The following is a 6,841-nucleotide window of genomic DNA, read 5'->3' as shown; positions in this document are numbered from 1 at the left end:
TGAAGAAGAGAGAGACGAAGGTGAAGAAGAGAGAGAAGGTCATTGTGATGACAGCCCACGGATCCTGGATTCTGATCGGCGGTTGGCATTCCAAGTATTTGCTTGGTTTCCAGAAAGTGGGTGTGGCCCCGGCCGTGGTTTAAAATAATAAACCAAACTTCTTACACAACACAGTCAACACGTCACTGTGGTCGGATTAACACGACAAGTTGTGAGTCCTTGTTTTCAAACAGACGCCCGGTGCACACGAGACAATCTGAGTTGTTACTGGGACCCGGGGGTTTTCTCTGTTGTTGTACTGTCTGTGCAGAGCTATCATCCATAAAGTTTTTACCATCCACGCACACGTCAGCCCTCATAGTTTCAGCTGAAGTTGTGTTCGTACCCACAAGTGGCTTCAACACGGTTCTTTCTCTCACTTCAGAAATTGTGTTTCACTCTGTGTCTATGCACCCCCGCTACCGCCATCGAATATTTGCTGAGAGCGGATAAAAAATCCTGGGGCATCAAAACTGGTTCAGTAAAACCTGGGAACTGAGAAATAAATGCAGATGAAAAACATAACGTGTGATGAAGGTGATTAAAACCAAACGGATCAGAAACGTGAACAAACATCGTGAGATAAGAACGAGCTGAAACGGTTCAGTCGATGGAAGAAGAAAATCCGGGGAACAAAGATTCGTGACAGTTTGACAGATGCGTCACATCTTGATCTAAACACGTGACTTTCATTTCAGTGGAAACACGTCACCGAGGCCGTTTGATCTGGATCCAAACCGACTCCAAAGTCGCCCAACGGGCACAGAGACTTTATGGGGGCAAATAAATTATTCTTATCTTCCGAGCAACCAGTGGCTCATCCGGTAGCTCCACATTCTGACAGGTTTCACCCTCATGCTGCTGGGCTCTCCGGCTCTGGAGCTTCTCCTCTGTCGGGTTAGAGGCCTCCTGCTTCCAGCCCAGGGAAACGCTACGTCAGCGTTTAGACAAGAGTCACTGAGTGTTTTAAAGGTCGTTTGTTTCCCAGGTTCAGGACATGGAGGAGGATGATGCCTGAGCAGACTCACACCTGGAGAAGCCACAGAACCTTGAGGACCATGTTCTTCCTCTCAGGCAGGTCCAGACCTTCTGTCAGCGACATGGATCACAGTCGACCTCCTGGAGCCAGCAGCCGTCACCTCTGCATCTTCTCAAACTCTCAAATCTATATTTAAGACAGATTCTGCACAATACACGTGGCTGAGGAGAGAAAACCTTAAAGGTCCAGTGTATAGAATGTAGTGACATCTAGTGGTGAAGTGTCACAAACATGAAAGAGAACCTGTGGGAGCTTCACTCGTCATAGAAACTCAAAAAGTTGAGTTTGTCCAGTCTGGGCTACTGTAAAAAAACATGGCTGCCTCCGTAGAGAGGACCCGCTCCTGAAGTAAATGTAAAGTTTTTTTTTATTGTTTTTTTTTTAAACATATATTTATTGGTTTTATATAGTTTTATACATTTACATCAATTTACATACATACAAGACCCTTCCCCAACCTGAACATATGGCAGCATAAATGAAATATAAAGTATTTAAATATAAAGTATTTAAATATAAAGTATTTAAATATAAAAGCCACACTCTAGAGTAAAGAAAACAACAATTCGTACAAATTATATGAAAAACGCGAGTGAAAACATCACTATTATTATTAGGGTCCGAGCACTGACATCAAAGGTCAGGTGAGACCCTATTGAAATTGTAAGGATTATTATTATTATTATTATTATTATTATTATTCAGGCAAATGAATTGGCTTTTTGAGGGCTTTACCATGCTCAACTTCTTACCAAATTTGCAGAAAGTTAGAAAGTGGTGAAAATGTACGTATTCAGAAGGAAGTTTCAATGGGCGTCGCAAAATGGCTCAACAGTGCCCCCCCCGAGACCCCCAGAACGTGTTCACATTGACCGGTCTTCACAAAAATCAATACACATGTGTATCATGACCAGACAAACAAAAAAGTCTTTAGGTGCAATTGGAAAAACACAACAGGAAGTCTGCTATCTTGCATTTAGTGGCCATTTTGGCCATATTCCACATTTTTAGGGCCCGAGCACTGACATCAAAGGTGTCTGGTGAGACCCTATTGAAATTGTAAGGATTATTATTATTATTATTATTATTCAGGCAAATGAATTGGCTTTTTGAGGGCTTTAACATGCTCAACTTCTTACCAAAATTTGCAGAAAGTTAGAAAGTGGTGAAAATTTACGTATTCTGAAGGAATTTTCATTTATATTGAATTTGTGCCAATAAAACCCTAAATTCTGTCGGATCAGAGGGACGAGTTTATCTAGAGCAACATCCAGAAGGAATCTGAATCTGAACTTCTCAGCGTTGAGTTGCTCCATCCTGTGAAAGAAGTTGATATATCCTGAAAGTCTCTCTTGGCTTGAGAGGAAGTTTTAAAAGGATCTCATCTGAAAATAACTGGTTTTTAATATTGAATCTTTTGAATGTTCTCATCCCTCTGGTGCACGTGGAGCGATGGCACATGAGCAGTGACTCCAGTCAGTGTCTCAGTTCCTCTGCAGCTCAGAACCGGTCCTTCCACTTCTCTTCCCTTCAGCATTTACTCCCTTGCTTCCTCTCCTCCTGCGTCGCAGTCATTTCTCCCTCAGGAGTTTCCCTCTCTCTCTCTCTCTCTCTCTCTCTCTCTCTCTCTCTCTCTCTCTCTCTCTCTCTCTCTCCGTCACTTCCTCCGTCTTGTTGGTGCAGCGGCCCCATCGTGACCCACTGGTTTCCACACCACAGTTATGTATGCAGATACTGTAAACATGTGTGTTTCCACAGGGCTGAGCATGACTCATCAAGGTGACGAGTGACTCAGCTCAAACACATGATCGTAAGTATTCACCTGCGAACAGGAACACGTGACTAACAGGGGACCTCTCCTCCATTCCGCTCAACTCAACAGCTGAGTCCGTCCCGGTTCTGCTGAACTTACTGGGACCTTCGTTTCAAAACAAATACTTCATCCTAAAAACTCGGACTTTCACATGAACTGAATTCCTGATGAGAAGAGATGGAGAGAGATGGAGAGAGATGGAGGTTCCATGTTTCATCTGATCTGGTTCCACTGGGTCGTTCAGGGACCGAAGAACTTTGTCTGAAGATGTTCTGAATGAAGCTTCATCTGGTTGCCATGGTAACGTCATGATGGTATCACAAGCAGCATCAGCACCTTCAGGCGCAGTTAGGGTTGCAAAATTCCGGGAATATTCAAAGTTGGAAAGTTTCCATGGGAATTAACGGGAATTAACAGGAATTAACGGGAATATACGGGAATTAATGGGAATAAACTGGAAATGTTGTGGGTAATTTATACTAACTGTATTTACCTTGTCATATACAGACATAAATATAAACATTTTGTTTTGTCATAGGCTGATTTGAGCCCTGAGGAAACTTTGGGCACTTGACTATTAATACTAATACTTTGCACAGTATTTGCAAATGTACACAGCCTTTCCTTCTACATTGGATGAGGTGAAATGTCTCCACACATGAGAGAGTGCACGTGGCATTGTTCTGTAGAATAAGATGAGAAAAAAGTTTGTAAATAAACACTAATGCAATGCCAGAGATATAAATAGTTAGCCAAACTATTGGAATCGTGTGTAAACATATTTTACAATTGATGGATAAATGAATGGAAATAGTCTAGATGAACAGATGAACAATCCTCAATCAGCATGCTAATATATTTCTCCAGTAATATCATGGAAACTTACCTGACTAGTCCTGCACTCTACAGCAGGCCTCAGTAGCCCTGCTGTAGAGTGAAGCATGCTGGGAGTTATCTGTGCATGTGATGGAAGAATGCACAGTGGAGGGTTGGAACTCAACGTTCCATACATCTTTAAAATAGAGTTTTGAATGATGTTTTTATTGCTCAGCGTTTAATTTGCGTAGTTTTTTTTTCAAAATTCCCCAAATTCCCGAGTTTAACTTCCTATGGAAAGTTTCCGGAAATTTACTGGAAACTTTCCGCCCCTTTGCACCCCTAGGCGCAGTACTACAGTACTACAGTATTGAAGTACTCGACAGTACTACAGTACTACAGTACTACACACTAGTTCAAATGCAGGAAATGAACGTCCTCTTGGTTCAAACATTATATCTTTGGAGCGAAGACTGCAGCTTCTTCTTCTTCTTCTATTGTTTAATTCTGTCTCTACCTCCTGTGATTGGTCCAAAAGTCAAAACTATCCAACAAAGAGTTTTCATTCTGCAAACCGACAGAACCGTGTCACTCAGACAGAAAACTGTTGTTTCACAGTGACAGAAGTTAAAAACTAGAAAGCTTCAGTTTGACCAGCAGAGCCCGATGAGCAGCTTCAATGATCGGAAACAACACAACTGGAATAATCACATGAAGACTCTGTGGAAGTTACACAGAAAGTCAGTTGTATCCTTTGTGTAAATATCGTCTCTCCGTGCCGCTCATGCTAACTTTGACCTACTTTCAGGAAACAGGCAGAGCTGTTATCACCCAGTAGATAAAGTGACAACCTGCCGGGCCAGTGGAACTCCTTCTCTCCACCCCCCCCACACACCTCTGCTCCATGTTGACTTATTTAAACTGCTCAGAACCTGCAGCTCAGCGGCGTTCGGGCCGAGCGCCGACGCCTCACCCCCCCCCCCCCCGTGTCAACATGAAGTCACATGTTCCTACGAACACGGATGTTTAGGACCTGTCCCCTCCCTCAGTCCGTCCTGCTCTGAGCTGCTGATAACACGTCTCAATAAGGCCCCGGTTATAAAGAGCTTGTTTGCTTTTCAACTTATTCATGATTATTAATATGTCATTAACTTATAGAGATCAGCTCTGAGCGTTAACATTACCTGTGATTAGCAGCGTGGAACCACCTCTTATCTCACACTTCACGTATGAACATGTGAGGAGTTTGTTGCTGGAGACAAACTCCAGAAGATCTGCTTCCTGTGGTGAAGCTGCTGTACGTGTTAGCATGAAGCTAATCACGGTTTCCTCAGAGTCAGGACACAGAGACAGTTTCACCTTCAGGACACAGAGACGGACCAGACACGTCCTGCATTCGTCTTTTAACTTCATCCTGTTGGAGCAGAGACTATGAATCCCTCTGTCTGTCTGTCCCTCTGTCTCTGTCTCTCTGTCTCTCTGTCTCTTTGTCTCTCTGTCTCTCTGTCTCTTTGTCTCTCTGTCTCTCTGTCTCTTTGTCTCTCTGTCTCTCTGTCTCTTTGTCTCTCTGTCTCTCTGTCTCTTTGTCTCTCTGTCTCTTTGTCACTTTGTCTCTTTGTCTCTATGTTTTTCTGACTCTGCCTCTCTGTCTGCCATCTCTGACTCTCTGTCTCTGTCTCTGTCTCTGTCTCTGTCTCTCTGACTCTCTGTCTCTCTGTCTCTGTCTCTGTCTCTCTGCCTCTCTGCCTCTCTGTCTCTGTCTCTGTCTCTGTCTCTGTCTCTCTGTCTCTCTGTCTCTCTGACTCTCTGTCTCTGTCTCTCTGTCTCTCTGACTCTCTGTCTCTCTCCCTCTCCCTCTCCCTCTCCCTCTCCCTCTCCCTCTCCCTCTCTCCCTCCCTGTCTCTCTGTCTCTCTGTCTCTCTGCCTCTCTGCCTCTCTGACTCTGTCTCTGTCTCTCTCCCTCTCTCCCTCCCTGTCTCTCTGTCTCTCTGTCTCCCTGTCTCTCTGTCTCTCTGTCTCTGTCTCCCTGTCTCTCTGCCTCTCTGTCTCTGTCTCTGTCTCTGTCTCTGTCTCTGTCTCTGTCTCTGTCTCTGTCTCTGTCTCTGTCTCTGTCTCTGTCTCTGTCTCTGTCTCTGTCTCTGTCTCTCTCCCTCTCCCTCTCTCCCTCTCTCCCTCCCTGTCTCTCTGTCTCTCTGTCTCCCTGTCTCTCTGTCTCTTTGACTCTCTGTCTCTGTCTCTCTGTCTCTCTGTCTCTGTCTCTCTCCCTCTCCCTCTCTCCCTCCCTGTCTCTCTGTCTCTCTGTCTCCCTGTCTCTCTGTCTCTCTGTCTCTTTGTCTCTCTGTCTCTGTCTCCCTGTCTCTGTCTCCCTGTCTCTCTGACTCTCTGTCTCTGTCTCCCTGTCTCTGTCTCTCTGTCTCTTTGACTCTCTGTCTCTGTCTCTCTGTCTCTCTGTCTCTGTCTCTCTCCCTCTCTCCCTCCCTGTCTCTCTGTCTCTCTGTCTCCCTGTCTCTCTCCCTCTCTCCCTCCCTGTCTCTCTGTCTCTCTGTCTCCCTGTCTCCCTGTCTCTCTGTCTCTTTGACTCTCTGTCTCTCTGACTCTCTGACTCTCTCCCTCTCTGTCTCTTTGTTTCTCTGTCTCGTTGACTCTCTATCTGTCTGTCACTTTGTCTCTTTGACTCTCTGTCTCTGTGTCTCTCTGACTCTGTCTCTCTGTCTCTCTGTCTCTCTGTCTCTCTGTCTCTCTGTCTCTTTGACTCTATGACTCTCTATGTCTTTGACTCTCTGACTCTCTCCCTCTCTGTCTCTCTGTCTCTCTGTCTCTCTGCCTCTCTGTCTCTTTGACTCTCTGACTCTCTGACTCTCTCCCTCTCTGTCTCTCTGTCTCGTTGACTCTCTATCTGTCTGTCTCTTTGTCTCTTTGACTCTCTGTCTCTGTGTCTCTGTCTCTCTGTCTCTCTGTCTCGTTGACTCTCTATCTGTCTGTCTCTGTGTCTCTCTGTCTCTCTGACTCTGTCTCTCTGTCTCGTTGACTCTCTATCTGTCTGTCTCTGTGTCTCTCTGTCTCTCTGTCTCGTTGACTCTCTATCTGTCTGTCTCTTTGTCTCTTTGACTCTCTGTCTATGTGTCTCTCTGTCT

The sequence above is a fragment of the Limanda limanda genome, chromosome 4 (genome assembly GCF_963576545.1).
Source record: "Limanda limanda chromosome 4, fLimLim1.1, whole genome shotgun sequence".
NCBI classification, from domain to species: domain Eukaryota; kingdom Metazoa; phylum Chordata; class Actinopteri; order Pleuronectiformes; family Pleuronectidae; genus Limanda; species Limanda limanda.
Note: the sequence above shows the minus strand (reverse complement) of the source record.